Raw genomic sequence first — 18,930 nt, 5'->3', positions numbered from 1 at the left:
ACTCGATCCCCCTACTAATAAAAGCTAACACACCATATGCCTTCTTAACAGCCCTATTAACCTGGGTGGCAACTTTCAGGGATTTATGTACCTGGACACCAAGATCTCTCTGCTCATCTACACTACCAAGAATCTTCCCATTAGCCCAGTACTCTGCATTGCTGTTACTCCTTCCAAAGTGAATCACCTCACACTTTTCCGCATTAAACTCCATTTGCCATCTCTCAGCCCAGCTCTGCAGCCTATCTATGTCCCTCTGTAACCTACAACATCCTTCGGCACTATCCACAACTCCACCGACCTTCGTGTCATCCGCAAATTTACTAACCCACCCTTCTACTCCCTCATCCAGGTCATTTATAAAAATGACAAACAGCAGTGGCCCCAAAACAGATCCTTGCGGTACACCACTAGTAACTAAACTCCAGGATGAACATTTGCCATCAACCACCACCCTCTGTCTTCTTTCAGCTAGCCAATTTCTGATCCAAAGCACTAAATCACCTTCAATCCCATACTTCCGTATTTTCTGCAATAGCCTACCGTGGGGAACCTTATCAAACGCCTTACTGAAACCCATATACACCACATCCATGGCTTTACCCTCATCCACCTGTTTGGTCACCTTCTCAAAAAACTCAATAAGGTTTGTGAGGCACGACCTACCCTTCACAAAACCGTGCTGACTATCGCTAATGAACTTATTCTTTTCAAGATGATTATAAATCCTATCTCTTATAACCTTTTCCAACATTTTACGCACAACCGAAGTAAGGCTCACAGGTCTATAATTACCAGGGCTGTCTCTACTCCCCTTCTTGAACAAGGGAACAACATTTTCTATCCTCCAGTCTTTCGGCACTATTCCTGTTGACAATGACGACATAAAGATCAAGGACAAAGGCTCTGCAATCTCCTCCCTGGCTTCCCAGAGAATCCTAGGATAAATCCCATCTGGCCCAGGGGACTTATCTATTTTCACACTTTCCAAAATTGCTAACACCTCCTCCTTGTGAACCTCAATCCCATCTAGCCTAGTAGTCTGTATCTCAGTATTCTCCTCGACAAGATTTTCTTTCTCTACTGTAAATACTGACGAAAAATATTCATTTAACGCTTCCCCTATCTCCTCTGATTCCACACACAACTTCCCACTACTACTGTTTTTTGGAAGGAACCCAAATGAAGAAGCAACTTACTGACAGGTATAAATCAACAATCAATTGGCAATCGTGCTCATAGAGGTCACAAAGATATGGAAAAATTCATACAGGAGCAAGAAGGGCTGCTCTTGTGAGACTGGGTTAAGATGCATCGAGGGGAAAGATCTTCTGTGGGCTATGTGCAATGAATTGAGAAACCAATTTATAAAGAAGAGGTTCATGATGTTGCTTCACAGAGTGAACAAAGGAAATCTCCATTGTTGGAGTGGAGAGTCTGAGCATTTCTTTGCCTCTGGCCATGCTCAAACTGATGTGGAAATACTTGATGATGACATTGAGTGCCTAAACAAAAATATGTTCCATCATATCTCACCTTGCTAAGAATCATCAAAAAAGTCTCCAAAAAATTGATAAACCTAAGTTATGTGGTAGAATATATAAGCATTTTATATATAAGCATTCCTTTTAAGTGTGTGAAATAAAATGGGCCAAAATTCTGTGGGGCTGCTGTTACCCCCACCTTTCTGAATTCCCAGAACATGCACCCGATGGACAAACCTCCATGCTGGGGGCACACATTAGTAGAATATACGTCATGATCCACATTAAAACTTTCATGCAGATTTTTATTTCTGAGGCATTGTGAGACCCAAAATCCCTCTCAACAAAATAGGAGGGTGCTTGTTTATCTCGATAATTAATATCCTGCCAACTAAATCAGCGTAACATTCAGCTTCAAGCACGATTTCACTGCCCACGGTGATGTTTATATTTATAATAAATAATTACTGCGATATGAAAAGTATGAGGGTAAACTCAATGAGGCTGTGCTCCTGGAAGATCGCCTCACTCGATGGGAACATTGGTTGGAGAATTGGGGCTGTAGTGTTATAGCCCTGCCTCTAATTTTTACTCTCATATAAAAAGGATCTGCTCCAAGAGTGCAGCTTCCCTGAATATGCCCTATAATCTATTTTTGTATCTGCCGACTCTTTTTAGTATACATAATGTTATTCGTTGACATTTATGTATAAAAACTATGCAGTGAAGCTGGTTCAGATTAATTTTCAATGTATTTTGTTCACAGCATCACTAAACAGGCTGTCATATGCATTTTAAGTTGCAACCATTAGTCAGTCCAGTAGCGTAGCGCATTGGTGTGCTATTCCCCAGCACAATTAAGAAGCATGTCATTCGTCAACATTTGCGATTCCTTGCATGGGAAGATCCAATCTCAACGGACCAACAGAGCCAAGGACCTTCCCAAAAAAGGAAATCTGGAGAGCAAGCCAATGTGTGTTTCACCTGCACCTTCCAGCAGCTTGAGAGAGATATTAGCAGTCCTGGGATCAGGTGGCAGATTGCTCGGGAATGGAAGAATAGAATTTTATATAAAAGTCATCATTGGCTGGTGACATATATATGCATTATACCTATTTGATCATCTGAGTTGTGTGCTCATGACATGCCATTTTGATACACTCTACAAATAGTTTCCTTTCAGTGTACATTTTATGTAATTACTGACTGGTGTTCAGATGTAATGGGGGTGATTTTAACTTACTCCACCCAGTGGGAATGGGATGTTCACAAAGTTATAATCACCGTTGAAGACTTACAGTTCTATTCCTGCACCATTCCCACCTGTTGTCACTTTAACCAGCTCGCTTTCTTTGATGATCATTGTGCCTGCCTGATTCAGGGGGGAGTCTCATTAGGGGTCCTATGATATCATCAGGACCTCAATAGTATTTTAACTGTGCGTGGTTGGGGAAAGATACCTTTTGGGAACTGGAAGGTGCAGGAGTGCTCCTCTGAGCCGCACCACAAAAGTCTAGCCGAATGCTGATCCTGGCTCCTCCCATTCCTGCCTGCAAGATCCTGCCAAACCTCCACATACCTGAATGCTAGTGGATAGGCTCTGGTTTGCCCAATCATTCCCTGTCAGCAGCCAACCAGCTGTCTCTATTCTGTTTCTGGCAGGCAACTGGCTGGTGAGATGTGCATGAGCCCTAGGAGTTAAAACAGCCAGAGCTTCGAATTGATGCCATTGGAGGTAGGGTTTGTGTTTGCTCCATCCCACATCCATCCAAAAATTGCCCTCTCAGTTAAAATCTTCCCCACACCCAATAATTTCATGTTGTGGCATTTGGACATTGAAGTGTTTTCTGTAAACAAGAGAATGCAGCTGGTCATTGACTTATGTAACTGAAGTATTTTAATTGCTTATCGCAGTTCTCGGGTATATTTACAATAGGAGAGAAATAATTAGGACTGGGAGCACTACAATGGGAAGACCACATTGATCGGTAAATAAAAAAGGCTGATCTCTAATCTTCCTAATTATGATGTAATCAGAGCTTATAGACAATTTTTTTTTGTTTATTCATATAGGGTAAGAGTTAGGTGGTTTAGAGGGGATTTAAGGTAAAACTTTTTCAGCCAGAGGGCGGTGAGGATCTGGAACTCACTGTCTAAAAGGTTAGTAGAGGCAGGCCCTTATATCATTTAAAAATACTTGGATATGCACTTGAAGTGCCATAACTGACAAGGCTACTGGCCAAGAGTTTGAAAATGGGATTAGGCTGGATCAATACTTGGCCGGCACAGGCACGATGGGCCGAATGGCCTTCTTTTGTGCTGTAAATTTCTATGATTCCATGATTTGTCTGAGTATTTGGAGATGTTAAAGTGTACCGTTTAGTAACATAATAGCTCCAGCAAAAGAACATTGGACTTCCAATTCAGAAGATGGCATTTCTAAATCTCAGCATTGATAGACATTATAGTACTTAGTTAGCTTCTACAGTTGGATTTTGCCATTTGTGACAGTCACAAGCATTAGATCGAACACATTGAGGTAACAAAATTCTTAATTGTCAAGAAGAACAAAAGCAGCAAGGCAGAGCCTTCCATCCACTGAGTGTACCTGGTGATGGCATTGGTGCAGATTGTGCAAAAGTCTTTAGCAAACCACTCCTGCCTGAAGGAAGACAATGTGTGTGTGGTGAACCAGAACGTGCTGATTTAACAGTGGGAAAAAAGCAATAAAAATGAGTAATTTCTTACAATATTGCAGGTTATACACACTAATCACAATATTGAGAACTGAGAACAAAGCTAGTTCCAGCTGCACATCTTTTTAAAAGAACAGGAATTCAGGTTTCCTAAACTCAGGCTCTAATTTTCTCAGCCAATGTGGCTCTTCAATGATACCATTGCTGATCGCTTACAGTACATAGAATGAACAGCAGGATTTTCCCTAAGGCCACGCATGACAAAGTTACAGCACACAACAAGGACCTTCCAGGCTACCTCTGAAGAGATTAATCCAGGCATTTCAGGTATCTTGGCTTTATAGAAAGATGGCATTTGATTGGATCATTCAGGTAGGTCAAAGTATTTGTGTTGATGAGCAAGAAGAAATCTTCCAAGGGGGCCTCTCCCGGAGCATTGATCTCTGGATATACTGACAACTTCTGGTTGCTTCTTTGTTGGAAATGATTGCTTGAATAAACAAAGATATAAATCATGATCTGAGGAATTAGCATTTTTATTTTATTTTATTTTAATTCAGGAAAAGACAATAATTAGCCTAAAAACATATTTCAAGCTGATCAACTGTAGAAGTGTTCTCCTTATGGGCCAAGTAATAATTTGATGACCTAGGCACACAGATAATTTTATACATGCCTTGTACTCACGTGCAGATCATGACTTATGTCAACTGTTCTTGCATCTGACGTGCTGTGTAGCAGTTAATGTTAAGCTTGAACCATTCTAATTTTCACCTTGCTGCAATAAGGGAGTGATGTTATGTAGAAATGTAGACAGTGGCATTTTAAAAATACTTTATTTCCCTTACCAGCCTAAAGTGAGCATTTCTATTCCTAGCCCCTATATCCAATAATTTTCCCTGTCATATTCAGTATACGCTAACCTCTCCAGACTAGCTGTTACTTTAACAGAAGCCAATTACACTTCATTAAAAAAAGGCTCCTGCACTAGTTGTGATGCATTTGAGTCTCCTCATATATATATATGTAATGTACAAATCATAAATTTCTTTGGAGTGATCTCAGTGCATATAAATGGAGAAATGTGCATTTTAATTTTATTTTCTTGTTTGCACATACAGCGATAAAATTACACCTAGGGTTAGATTTTCACCTTGCCACCCAGGGGTAAAACCAGCACTGCAGATCAGCTGCCAGTTAAATAAACAATGGAAATAAAAATCAGCTGGTTTCTATACTGGGTGGCCACTCGGCAATGCAGGTTTTATGCCTGGATGACTATTTGAAAATCTACCTTCTTGTGTTCAGAATGAAACAAATGCTTTTCAGATAAGAGTACTGCTTTAACATGACATTTCACAATAAGATATCCCTCTTGACAGTAATTTCTGATGCTCTATTATTCTTAATGCCATTTTGTTATTGATTAATGAAAAATCTATTTTTACTAAGCACTGGGTGTGATTTTTAACTTCCTCCCCAACTAGCATGAAGGTGTCACCCGCCTGAAACCATGTCAGGAGACGCCAACTACTTTCAGGTTCAGGCCTCAACTCTTTAATTTAGGCTGGCTGCCTCATGCTCAATGAGCGTTATTGGAAGCTTGCCACATTGTGGGGAGAGGTGTGGTGGGGGTGGGGCGGCAGTGGAGGGGGGCGTCTGTGGTGGTGGTGGGGGAGAGTGGGTGCAGGTGGGAAATCTGGACACTCCATGGCCAAGCTGAGTTTGATGACCGTAGTAATGGGGAGGGAGGAGCACTGAAGAGCAGGGGTGCACCCAGCCAGTGGTTGATGATGAAGTGCAGTATTTTTGTGGAGGAGCATTCCTGTCAAAAGTTTCCAAGCCATTTGTGAAGCAATATCCAGCGGTCCCTTGAAGGATGTACTGCCCATTTGTCCCCGAAAATTGCAAACGCAGTCCAACTACTGGCATAGGATCATAAGTTGCACATGTAGGCAGTCTCCCACAGGCATCTGAGAAGCAGCTGAGGTGCCCCCGACCAAATTCTCCTCCTTCTAATTTTCCACTGCTGGCCATCTATTTATTAGGTTTGAAACTGGCAGCAAATTGCCCCAGTTATACTGAAGCATCTGTATAGGCAACATGGAGCAGTGTGATGCAGATATGAACCCATATCGCCTGTGGAAAGGTATCAAGTGGAGGCTGAGCACTTTTCTCCCATAGGGAGAAAAGATCAAGAGTTGATCAATTCATGAGCTGTATGGCACCTCCTGGTAGGTCTTAGGTGTGCAGATCATTCATGAACCTTCTTGGCTATATTAGGACACAGCTTAAAACTTCAGAGATAAAAATGAAAGAAAATAACTGGAAAAAGAGAGGCTGTATCTTTATTTCTGAGATTCTACTCGACAAATACAACAGGATCTGAATTCATCACATTTTGGGAATGCAGTATTTTGGGGGAGGAGAATGATTCTGCGAGTTGAAGTACATCACAATTGGTATAATGAGTGTACAAGAGGAAGTTGATTTTTTTTTACTGTTCAAATCCAGTTCATTTAATTGACTTCCATTAGAAAACGGCATTTATCTTTGTAACAGCGTGCTTTTATGCATAGTGAAATGTAAAGTAGATGCAGGACATTTTCCTGTTCCAGATGCAGCGAACATTTGTGTTCCTGTACCTAGTAGTAGGCTTAGTATTTGAAAACATTTCAAAGATTAAGGGGAAGAATTGCGTCGGGACAGGCAGTGCTGCAGGCTACTACTTGTGTGGTCTTTGTGGCATTCTTCTCACGTTAAATGTTCAACACCCTGAACTAAAAATTCATCTGTTCCCATTTTGGGCAAGGGGGTTATGATTCGCTATCTGCCTGTGCCCTATCCTATTTAGGCAGGCAGCACACAAACCTTGCCTCCTAATTTGCTTGATTGTAACCTTCAGCCCAATGCAACCTGTACTGCTGACTAGGGAGCCTATCAGTGTGTGAGGATACCTTGTGTTCCAGCTAGCCTTTTAGCTCTTAAAGGCAGCCTGCCACACTTAAAGGAGAGCTGCACTCATTACAAGGAAGCTGCTGCTGACTGCCTGAACTGGAATTAGCTGCAAGTGGAAGCAAAAATAATGGAGGACCAAGGGAGAGGGTTCCCAGGTTTTCTGATGCGATGCTGATGGCCTTAGTGATGAAGGGCAACAGGAGGAGAGAGGCCATGTTTCCACAGGGACCAGGACACCCTCAAGGAACACCCTCTGAATTGGAATGGGAGCAGGTGGCTAGAGAAGTCAATTCCTGGAGTCTGTCCCCAAGGACAGGACAGCAGTGCTGCAAGAAGTTCAATGACCTCATGTGATTGGTCAAGGTCAGTGAATGCATCTTCAAAGGACATCTCATACCCACCATACCACAAACCTCTCACTCTGCTCAATGCACCACAGTCCCACTAATCAGCAGACCTAGCGGTCAGGACTCAGGCCTAACATTCAAATGCTCCACCTCACCCTCACACAACTTCCAATGATGCAAGCCTCACACTCACCTCTCACAGCCTCCACATACCTCCAGCTATTCAGCTATGTCAGGCACATTACCCAAACACAATGCAACACAATCACTGGCATTCTTCCTTCTCTATCTTGCAACATAAGGTAGCACACACTCACCGGAAGCAGAGCAGAATTGGAAAGGGCCTGCATCTCCTAAGTCCAACAAAGCAGATGGTGCTCTGCATCATGGATCCAGCCACGACAATACCTGTTGCATCCAACATCGCTGAGAACATTGCGGGTGACAGCATGTTCCTGCCTTTTGCCCTTCTCAACTCCCTCTTCACCCTCATCCTGCTATCTGACATGAAGTGAAAGCTGCAGATGGTGTGAGCATAAGCCTCTTGCTTTCCATCTCACCCCCTCTTCCCTCACACCCATCCCTCCCCTTCTGTTTTTCTGCTTTCAGACACCCAAGAAATGTCGCCTGCCCAGCTACAGCAGCCTCAGGAAGAAGGGCAAGAGCAACACCAAAACATTAATGAAGAAACACAATCACTTGATCTGATACCCGCAGCCACCAGCTCCAATACTGACACTGTGTGAACGTTAGAGGTTAATATAGAGTTGCGATCTGCATGTGATGAGTCAGTGCACATGAATGGGCTGTGGCCAGGCCAAGGGGAAAGGATACCTTGTGTGCCAGCTCCCCATAGGGTGAGGTCACACACGAGTTCTGCTAGAGGGGACTCAGATGGGGACTTTGATGGGACGGCCTACAGGAAAATGCTGTTGAGAATGCACACTGTAATGCTTGGTATATTGGCAGGTCTGCCAGACAGTCTCCGGTAACTGTCAAGGAGCATCAAGGAGGCTGCAATGTGGCAGAGGGCATTGCGCAGAGCTTGGAGCTCATCATTTCCACTGTGGAAGTGGTGGCCAATTCCTTGACAGAACTTGTGGACCCAGCCATGAAACAGTGCTTGGTGGTTGCTATCTCAGCTTTCACTGCAGCACATGCAGAAGCAATCCAACGGTGCTACAATGGAAGCTCAGATGGCGGTCATGAGATTGATGCTTGCTCCTATGCAGGCTTAGACCTGCTGTCATCATGGCTGTGGAAAGGGTTAATTAATAACATTGTAATAAAGTGGTCTCTAGGGAAGGGTGACCATAATATGATGGCATTTTATATTGATTTTGAAGGTGATTCAGTTAACTAGGATCTTAAATCTAAACAAAGCAAACCACCTAGATACGAGGGGAAAATTGGCTAAGCTACATTAGGAAACTAAATTAGAAAATATGACAATAGACAAGCAATGGATAGCATTTAAAAACAATTTGCAATGAACATACATTCCTTTAAGGAACAAAAACCCCACAGAAAAAGTGGCCCAACCTTGGCGAACTAGAGGAGTTAAAGTATTAGATCAGCATAGTATCAATATTAAAGGCATATGTTGCCAAAAAGAGTCATAAGCCTGAAAATTGGGAGGATTTTAGAATTCAGCAAAGGAGGACCAAGAAACTGATAAGGAAAGAGAAAAGAGAATATGAGAGTAGGCTAGAAAGAGACATAAAAACAGATTTTAATCATTTCTATAGCTATGTAAATAGGAAGAGATTAGTGAAAGTAAACATGGGCTCATTAGAGAAAGAGACAGGTAAAATTAAAATGAGGAATAAGGAAATGGCAGACACATTAAACAAATACTGTGTATCTGTCTTCATGGTAGAAGACACGAAAAACATTTTGGAAATACTGGGGAACCAAGGGTCTACTGAGAATATGGAACTTAAAGAAATCAGTATAAGTAAAGAAATAGTACTAGAGAAAGTAATGGGACTAAGTGGTAACAAATCCCCTGGACCTGATGACCTGCATCCTAGGGTTTTAATAGAAGTTGCTGCAGAGATAGTGGAGGAATTGGTTTTGATCTTCCAAATTTCATTAGATTCTGGAACATTTCCTAAGGGTTGGAAGGTGTTACAGAAATTTCTATATTCACTTGTAACAGCCCTTCAAAACACTCCCACAGGGGATGCTGAGACCAAGTGGGCCCACATCAGAGACGCCATCTATGAGTCAGCTTTGACCACCTACGGCAAAAGTGCGAAGAGAAATGCAGACTGGTTTCAATCTCATAATGAAGAGCTGGAACCTGTCATAGCCGCTAAGCGCATTGCACTGTTGAACTACAAGAAAGCCCCCAGCGATTTAACATCCGCAGCACTTAAAGCAGCCAGAAGTACTGCACAAAGAACAGCTAGGCGTTGCGCAAACGACTACTGGCAACACCTATGCACTCATATTCAGCTGGCCTCAGACACCGGAAACATCAGAGGAATGTATGATGGCATGAAGAGAGCTCTTGGGCCAACCATCAAGAAGATCGCCCCCCTCAAATCTAAATCGGGGGACATAATCACTGACCAACGCAAACAGATGGACCGCTGGGTTGAGCACTACCTAGAACTGTACTCCAGGGAGAATGCTGTCACTGAGACTGCCCTCAATGCAGCCCAGCCTCTACCAGTCATGGATGAGCTGGACATACAGCCAACCAAATCGGAACTCAGTGATGCCATTGATTCCCTAGCCAGCGGAAAAGCCACTGGGAAGGACAGCATTACCCCTGAAATAATCAAGAGTGCCAAGCCTGCTATACTCTCAGCACTACATGAACTGCTATGCCTGTGCTGGGACGAGGGAGCAGTACCCCAGGACATGCGCGATGCCAACATCATCACCCTCTATAAAAACAAAGGTGACCGCGGTGACTGCAACAACTACCGTGGAATCTCCCTGCTCAGCATAGTGGGGAAAGTCTTTGCTCGAGTCACTCTGAACAGGCTCCAGAAGCTGTCCGAGCGCGTCTACCCTGAGGCACAGTGTGGCTTTCGTGCAGAGAGATCGATCATTGACATGCTGTTCTCCCTTCGTCAGATACAGGAGAAATGCCGTGAACAACAGATGCCCCTCTACATTGCTTTCATTGATCTCACCAAAGCCTTTGACCTCGTCAGCAGACGTGGTCTCTTCAGACTACTAGAAAAGATTGGATGTCCACCAAAGCGACTAAGTATCATCACCTCATTCCATGACAATATGAAAGGCACAATTCAACATGGTGGCTCCTCATCAGAGCCCTTTCCTATCCTGAGTGGTGTGAAACAGGGCTGTGTTCTCGCACCCACACTTTTTGGGATTTTTTTCTCCCTGCTGCTTTCACATGCGTTCAAATCCTCTGAAGAAGGAATTTTCCTCCACACAAGATCAGGGGGCAGGTTGTTCAACCTTGCCCGTTTAAGAGCGAAGTCCAAAGTACGGAAAGTCCTCATCAGAGAACTCCTCTTTGCTGACGATGCTGCTTTAACATCTCACACTGAAGAGTGCCTGCAGAGTCTCATCGACAGGTTTGCGTCTGCCTGCAATGAATTTGGCCTAACCATCAGCCTCAAGAAAACAAACATCATGGGGCAGGACGTCAGAAATGCTCCATCCATCAATATTGGCGACCACGCTCTGGAAGTGGTTCAAGAGTTCACCTACCTAGGCTCAACTATCACCAGTAACCTGTCTCTAGATGCAGAAATCAACAAGCGCATGGGTAAGGCTTCCACTGCTATGTCCAGACTGGCCAAGAGAGTGTGGGAAAAATGGCGCACTGACACGGAACACAAAAGTCCGATTGTATCAGGCCTGTGTCCTCAGTACCTTGCTCTACGGCAGCGAGGCCTGGACAACGTATGCCAGCCAAGAGCGACGTCTCAATTCATTCCATCTTCACTGCCTTCGGAGAATACTTGGCATCAGGTGGCAGGACTATATCTCCAACACAGAAGTCCTTGAAGCGGCCAACACCCCCAGCTTATACACACTACTGAGTCAGCGGCGCTTGAGATGGCTTGGCCATGTGAGCCGCATGGAAGATGGCAGGATCCCCAAAGACACATTGTACAGCGAGCTCGCCACTGGTATCAGACCCACCGGCCATCCATGTCTCCACTATAAAGACGTCTGCAAACGCGACATGAAATCGTGTGACATTGATCACAAGTCGTGGGAGTCAGTTGCCAGCATTCGCCAGAGCTGGCGGGCAGCCATAAAGACAGGGCTAAATTGTGGCGAGTCGAAGAGACTTAGTAGTTGGCAGGAAAAAAGACAGAGGCGCAAGGGGAGAGCCAACTGTGTAACAGCCCCGACAAACAAATTTCTCTGCAGCACCTGTGGAAGAGCCTGTCACTCCAGAATTGGCCTTTATAGCCACTCCAGGCGCTGCTTCACAAACCACTGACCACCTCCAGGCGCGTATCCATTGTCTCTCGAGATAAGGAGGCCCAAAAGAAAGAAAAAAAAGAAGGAAGGTAGTGAACATAACTCCGTTATTTAACAAAAGAGGAAGAGAGAAAAAAGAACTATAGACCAATTAGCCTAAAAACAGTAATAGGCAAAATGCTAGAATCCTATTATTAGGCATGTGGTAACAGGACACTTAGAAAATCATAATATGATTAAGCAGAGTCATCACGGATTTATGAAAGGGAAATCTTTTTTGAAACATCTATTAGAGGTTTTTGAAGATGTAACTAGTTGGATGGATAAAGGGGAACCAGTAGATGTAGTGTATTTGAATTTTCAAAAAGTATTCGATAAGGGGCCACACAAGAGTTTATTACACAAAATTAGGACTCAGGGAATTGGGGTAATATTAGCATGGATTGAGGATTGGTTAATGGACAGAAAACAGTGAGAAGAGATGTAACATTTTTGGGTTGTCAGTATTTAAATAGTGAGGTACTGCAAGGATCAGTACTTGGGCCTCAGCTATTTGCAATCTATATTAATGACTTAGATGAGGGGCTGAATGTAACGCATCCAAGTTTGCTGAGGATACAAAGCGAGATTGGAAGGTAAGCTGTGAGGAGGATGCAAAGAAGCTACAGAGGGATATAGTCAGATTGGTTGAGTGGGCAAGAGCATGGGAGATAGAATACAATGTGGCAAAGTGTGACGTTATCCACTTTGGTAGGAAAAATTTTAAAAAAGAATATTTTTTGAATGTAGTGAGATTGAGAAATGTGTGCATTCAGAGTGACCTAGGTGTCATTGTACATGAATCACAGAAAGTTAACATGCAGGTACATCAAGCAATTAGGAAGGCAAATGTTAGCTTTTGTTGCAAAAGGGATTAGAGTATTAGAGTAAATAAGTCTCACTACAATTGTACAGGGCGTTGGTGAGACCACACCTGGAATACTGTGTGCAGTTTTGGTTTCCTTAACTAAGGAAGGACATACTTGCCCTAGAGGCAGTGCAAAGAAAGTTCACTAGACTGGTTCCTGGGATGAGGGAATTGTCCTATGAGGAGAGATTGAGTCGACTAGGCTTATATTCCCTGGCGTTTAGAGGAATGAGAGGTGATCTCATTGGAACTTATAAAATTCTTAAGGGGCTTGACAGGGTTAGGTGCTGAAAAAACATTTCCCCTGGCTGGGGTCTCTGTCTCAGAATAAGTGGATAATGCTCAAAGGACAAAATGGCCTACTTCAACTCTTATTTCTTATGCGCTTTTGTTCCCCCTCCTCCTCCTCTTCCTCCTTCTCCTCCTCCTGAGGTGACCTTGGATGCCTGGTGCCAATGGCTGTGCCCTCATGATAGCAACGTTGTGGAGGGCACAGCAGACAACCACGAACTTTGATACACGCTCCAGAGAGTACTGCCGGGTTCTCCCCAAGCGACTCAGGCATTGGAACTGTTGCTTAAGCATGCTGATGGTCTGCTTCATGATGTTTCTGGTGGCAGCATGGCTTTCATTGTACACCCATTGTTCTTGCATGATCGGGTAGTGGAAGGCGTTATCAGCCACGTGGAGAGGGGGACTCCTTATCTCCGAGCGGCCACCCTCTGACCCTTCTGGTTGGCCCGAGACAGTGGGAATGTAAGACTACCTCAGAATGAAGACATCGCTGCTGCTGCCAGGATAGGGGGCATTCATCAACATGATGGTTTGTGCATGGTCGCACACCAACTGTACATCAATGGAGTGATAGCTGTTGTGGCTCCTGTACCTCTCCCTGTTGACATGGGAAGCCCACAAAGCTATGTGCGTGCAGTCGATGGTGCGCAGCATCATTGGGAAATCCCACTATCTTGGGAAAGTCATGTGCCCGCTCATCCTGCTTCTATCTGTTTAGAGAGAAAACAATGAATTTGCCACTCCTTGCATACAGAACTTCTGTTAACTCCAAGATGTAGTGGTGAACAGCGTACTGGGAGATGTTCACCATGTTGCCTGCTCCCGTCTGGAATTGTCTGGTCGCATAGAAGTTTAAAGCGGCAATGACCCAGATGGCCACTGGCAGTGTTGTCCTCACCCTGGTATGTGGCTGCAGGTCCTGTTAAAGGAGGTCATACAGTACAATGACCACCTCTTTGTTGAATCTGAGAAGCCTTACATATTGCTCCTGGGTGAGATGGAGGCAGGAGAAGCACTCTTTGAAAATCCATGGTGGTTAGGGCCTTCTGTGGAGAGTCCGCCTTCTCCTCCCTCTGCACGGAACTTCCCTCCCTAAAGCCTCAACTCCATTTCCCTACAATGTTGCAGATCCAAACTCAGTGTGGAGAGGTGACCAAAATCCACTGCCCTCCATGTATGGCTATGTCAATTCACCACAACACATCTAAAAACCCACAGTAATTCCACAAACATTGCAATAGCAGAAATAAGTCAAAAACATCTCACTTGAAAGTTGGATGGCTGGCCCTTCAAACATCAGCAGTGGGTGTTAATTGTATATAAATTTGATTCTTAATTGCATTAACTGGGGATTCACTTGTGCTCGTATAAATAGGAGCAGACTGAAACTGTGTTGGTTCAGGGTTTGCATGTTTGTAATTTGTATTTCTGTGAATAAAAGCTTATAAAGTATGTAAAGATTGGGTTCAGGTTCTATCCTTCACCTCCTGGCTACCAAGGGATCCAACATGGTAGCAGAGAATGGTTACCTTTAGGTTGGAAACTATTAAAAAAAAGACATAAAACTCGTGACGATTAGAGAAAATGGCAGAAAGCAAGTTTAACTTGTTGGGGTATGATTACTTTCCAATGTTCTCAGAGTCTGAACCATATAACCAGTGGAAGAATGAGGTTGCTATGTGGACATGGGCTTTACGCAACAAAAGAGAAAGCAAGGTATGGCCTTGGCATTGTCACTTCCTGTAAGAAATAAAACCAGAAGTAAAGTATTTTGGAAGATGGATGCCCATCAGTTGGATAGTGATGAAGATATGGAATTTCTAATAGAGTTCCTGGATGAAATTCCGACAATATTACAAACAGATAGGAAAACACAGGGGTAGTTTCCCTTTTTCACCTCTCAACTGACTGAAGACAGCACTTTTATTAGAAATCTGTTTTAACCCTTGAGCATTTTAATAGTCAATAAATGAACAAGCTTCTCATAGGTTTAAAGAGAGATAAATATTTATTCAACAGTACTCGAAAATATTTGTAACCTCAAGCACTCACACACACATATGCACACACACAAGAAAAAATAGAGATTTAAAGATGGCATGCATTTATGTCTGATGGTTTAAAAAAGAGTTTGTTGTGAAATCTTGTTTGTTTCCCGGGAGGAAGACTTAAAAGCAGTGCACAACTGTTTTTCCTTTTCCTGGTTCGTCAGACTTTGGAAAGTTTCAGGTGGATAGATGCTTTGCTGTAGACATCTTTGGTTAAATCTCAGTGACAGCTCAATGGCAAAAATCCTGTTACAATTTCTCAGGCAGGGAGTTTCAACGTCACCTTTCATCTCTGCCTCTAGGTAGTTTAAAGATGGTATTCTGATAGCGTCCTTCTTCTTGCTGGGATGGGTCTCTCTTCCTTCTGGCTTCTGGCTTTCTGGCCTTTCATAGAAAATGTCTCTTATTAAAAACACCTTATCAGAGACTTGGCTTCTGTCAGGTGACCCAACTTTCTTCTCATTGTGCTTTCATAAATGGTGTTTGTTGGTGTGGCCATTGTTAGTCAATGGATTTGGATGTTGCTCATCTCTATGCCATCTTGATAAAGTGGTATTTTTCCACACCCATTATCCTAAATTTGAGTCTGGAGTCTCTATGTCTGCAAAGTAATTGTTAGCCCAACTTTTTGAAAATGAGTAGCCATTTACATTGAATGGGCCATTTACATTTCTAATGCTTTTTTCAACACTTGACCAGATATGATGATTTGTTCAAGGTTCCCACAGTTACCATATGTATTCGCAGTACAGGAGAGGTCACCTGACTTCTTACTCCATCTTATTTTGGAACAAAAGGTGTCCGTTTCGAGTTCAATTCATCAGATCATGTTATAGTTCATAATATTTCCTTGCGTGAACATGACAACAAGAATAATGATGCGGTAAGATGAGGCATGGTCAGAATTTGATAGATTTCAGAAAACAGATGGTAATTCCATGGAAGAATATATTATGGACTTTAACAATTTGTATCAAAGGTTGATTAAGTTCAATTTGTGGATCTCTGGATTGGTACTAACGTTTAAAGTACTGGATTGTGCCAAACTGTCTCATATAGACAGGCAACTGGTTCTAACCAGTTTGGTTCTTGGAGAAGGAAACTCTATTGGTTCGTCCTGGGGAAACAATCATTTCCTTTAGCCTTCATGGAATAAATGAGACATTCTGCAGAGACACAAAGAATAGAATACTCAATGATTACCAGATTTCAAAATAATCCAAATACCTGATGCAGGTGTCAATACAATGGAAAGATTAAAGGTAGGAAGAATGAGGGTGAAAGTATCTTTAACAGAATGCCAAAGGAACAGTTAATAGGTGCTTCAGGTGTGACTCGAAGCATCATTATGTGGTGAACTGCCCCAAGTGAAGAGGCAAGGTCTTTGAAATGACACATGATGAAGAGAATTATGAGGAAGAGGATGAAGATAATGATGACTCTGAACAAATTATACTGGTGACAAGGAATTTTAGTCCTGTGATGAATGTGTTAATTGTGGACTCCTCTGTGTGGTATTAGATCGTGCTTGTATTTCAACAGTATGTGGGACAGATTGGTTAAAATGTTATCTTGATTCACTAAGTAGTGATGCAAGGTTAAGGAATATAAAAATACTACTTGCTTTAGATTTGGCAATGACAACACATTGAGGTCACTGAAGAGAGTTGTAATTCCATATAAAATGGCTTACTCCAGCTATTTTACAATTACTGATACCTATAGTGTAGAGTAAACCCTTCTATGAAATAGGTACAAATGAAACTTGACATGGAGCACGATAAGGTAATTATTTTTTTGGAAAATCAGTTGATCTGTATTTTACCCAATCAGAGCATTAATGCATCGATGAACAAAACTAGGGTGTTTCTCATCAGTTTTAAACAAGTGTTAATGGCATTTGGTGATAAGAATCAGAGAAAAAAAGCAAATTGTCTTAAAAGTACATAGACAATTGTCTCACCCTACATGTGAATGGTTAAAAATCCTGCTAAAAATTCAGGTGTAGTTGATGAGGAGTATACAAGGCTAATAGAAGAGATGAGTGAGAAGTGTGAAATCTATAAAAAGTATCGGAGGATGCCACCATGTCCTCTTATAAGCCTTTCATTGCAGGTGATTTTAACGAGGTAGTTGCTATGGATCTAAAGGTATAGGACAAAGGCAGAAATATTTTCATCCTTCATTTTATTAGCCAAACAACCAGATTTAGTATTTCTACATTAATATCTAGTAGACAAAAGGGTTATTATAGACAAAATTATGGAGAAACAAATGGGACTGGACTTGGGACACCAGCAAAGTTTCTGACTGATAATGGAAGTGAATTTTCTAATGATGAGTGAAAACATGAATATCTAATACAGCAACGAGGAGTCCTGTTCGCAATGGTTTTGTGAAAGGAATCATGTTGTGATCGATGAAATGATGCATAAAATTTTGGCTAATCAACCAGACTGTAAATGCCCTGGCATGGGCAGTTCATGCAAATAATTCTCTCCAGATGGTTGAAGAGTACAGTCCCTATAATTTAGTCTTTGGGCAAAATCTCAAAATGCCTTCTGTTCTTTGTGCTAGTCCTCCTCTAGAAGGTACTACAATTAGTTCAATTTTTTCTGTACATTTGAATGCTTTACATGCAGGGAGACAGGCTTTCATCAAGATTGAACTGTCAGAGAAAATTCATAGAGCACTGAGGCATTGGACTGGACAATTTGACACAGAGTTCAATTCAGGAAATTTGGTATCCTATAAAAGAGAGGGTCATAGGGAATGGAAAGGCACTGCTAAGGTAATAGGTTGTAATGGTAAGATAGCACTTATCAAACATAACAATCAAATTGTTAAGGTTCATTCCTCATGATTAATCAGGATTAATTACAAAATCTCAGACTCTGAGCAGCTGATAGAAGTAAACGAGGCACCTTGTTCCTCAAATGCTCATAAGTTTTGTGATGAAGGTCCTGAGAAACAGAATGCGACAGTTCAAGAGCTGGATGGTGGTGATGCGAGTGATCATGACACATAGGACAGAGCTATCACATCCACAGGGCTATTGCCCAGAGTAGGTACTCGAGTGACATATTTCAGAGGGGTCTAGTGAATGGAGGGATGCAGCAATTGTGGGACATGCCGGAAAAGCTACTGGTAAGTTTAAATATTGGCTGAATGTTCGAAGAGAGTTTGAAATTTATTCTGAGGTACCAGACAAGGGTCAACCAGTTTTATGGCATAGGTGGATTCATACTGAAAAAGTCCTTGCAGATGGGACTTTCAATGCTAAAGCGAGGCTAGTTGCTAGGGGCTTTGAAGAGCAACTAGGTGGTACAGATGTTAAAGTGGACTCTCTCACAGCTGGAAAGGTAATCTTAAAAATCTTTTTAGCTCTACTGCTCATGGAGTGTAGGTCAATTGACATAAAAGCTGCATTTCTGCTGGGCGATACTTTTCAAAGAGGAGTGTTCTGAAACCACCCAAAGAGGCAGCGGATGCAGAAGGAAAACTATGGATACTGAACAAATACTTCTGTGGCCTGAATGATGCTTTCAGGGTGTGGTATTTTTTGGCGAGATCTGTTTTGCTGAAAATAAGTAGTCATAGAGTCGTAGAATCATAGAGTTATACAGTACAGAAACAGGCCCTTCGGCCCATCATGTCTGTGCCGGCCATCAAGCACCTAACTATTCTAATCCCATTTTCCAGCACTTGGCCCGTAGCCTTGTATGCTATGGCGTTTCAAGTGCTCATCTAAATACTTCTTAAATGTTGTGAGGG

The 18,930-nt window shown here is 42.6% G+C and overlaps 1 long non-coding RNA gene across 6 annotated transcripts in view; it reads right to left on the bottom strand.

Moving 5' to 3' along the window:
- Nucleotides 1-2,515: 2,515 nt before the first annotated feature.
- The window catches only part of LOC137378876 (uncharacterized), a 56,133-nt gene continuing 39,718 nt past the window's right edge, over nucleotides 2,516-18,930 (bottom strand). For 4 of the 6 annotated variants that reach the window (XR_010976696.1, XR_010976691.1, XR_010976698.1 and 1 more), the window contains one exon: nucleotides 15,094-16,322. This is a non-coding gene — a long non-coding RNA (uncharacterized lncRNA). Of the gene's footprint in view, nucleotides 4,671-15,093; nucleotides 16,323-18,930 lie in introns of those variants that run through there. The other 2 variants (XR_010976694.1, XR_010976697.1) reach the window with 2 other exon arrangements.

The sequence above is a fragment of the Heterodontus francisci genome, chromosome 17 (genome assembly GCF_036365525.1).
Source record: "Heterodontus francisci isolate sHetFra1 chromosome 17, sHetFra1.hap1, whole genome shotgun sequence".
In the NCBI taxonomy this organism is placed as follows: Eukaryota; Metazoa; Chordata; class Chondrichthyes; order Heterodontiformes; family Heterodontidae; genus Heterodontus; species Heterodontus francisci.
The sequence above is the reverse complement of the archived record's forward strand: the minus strand, read 5'-3'. Positions and strand labels throughout refer to the sequence as shown.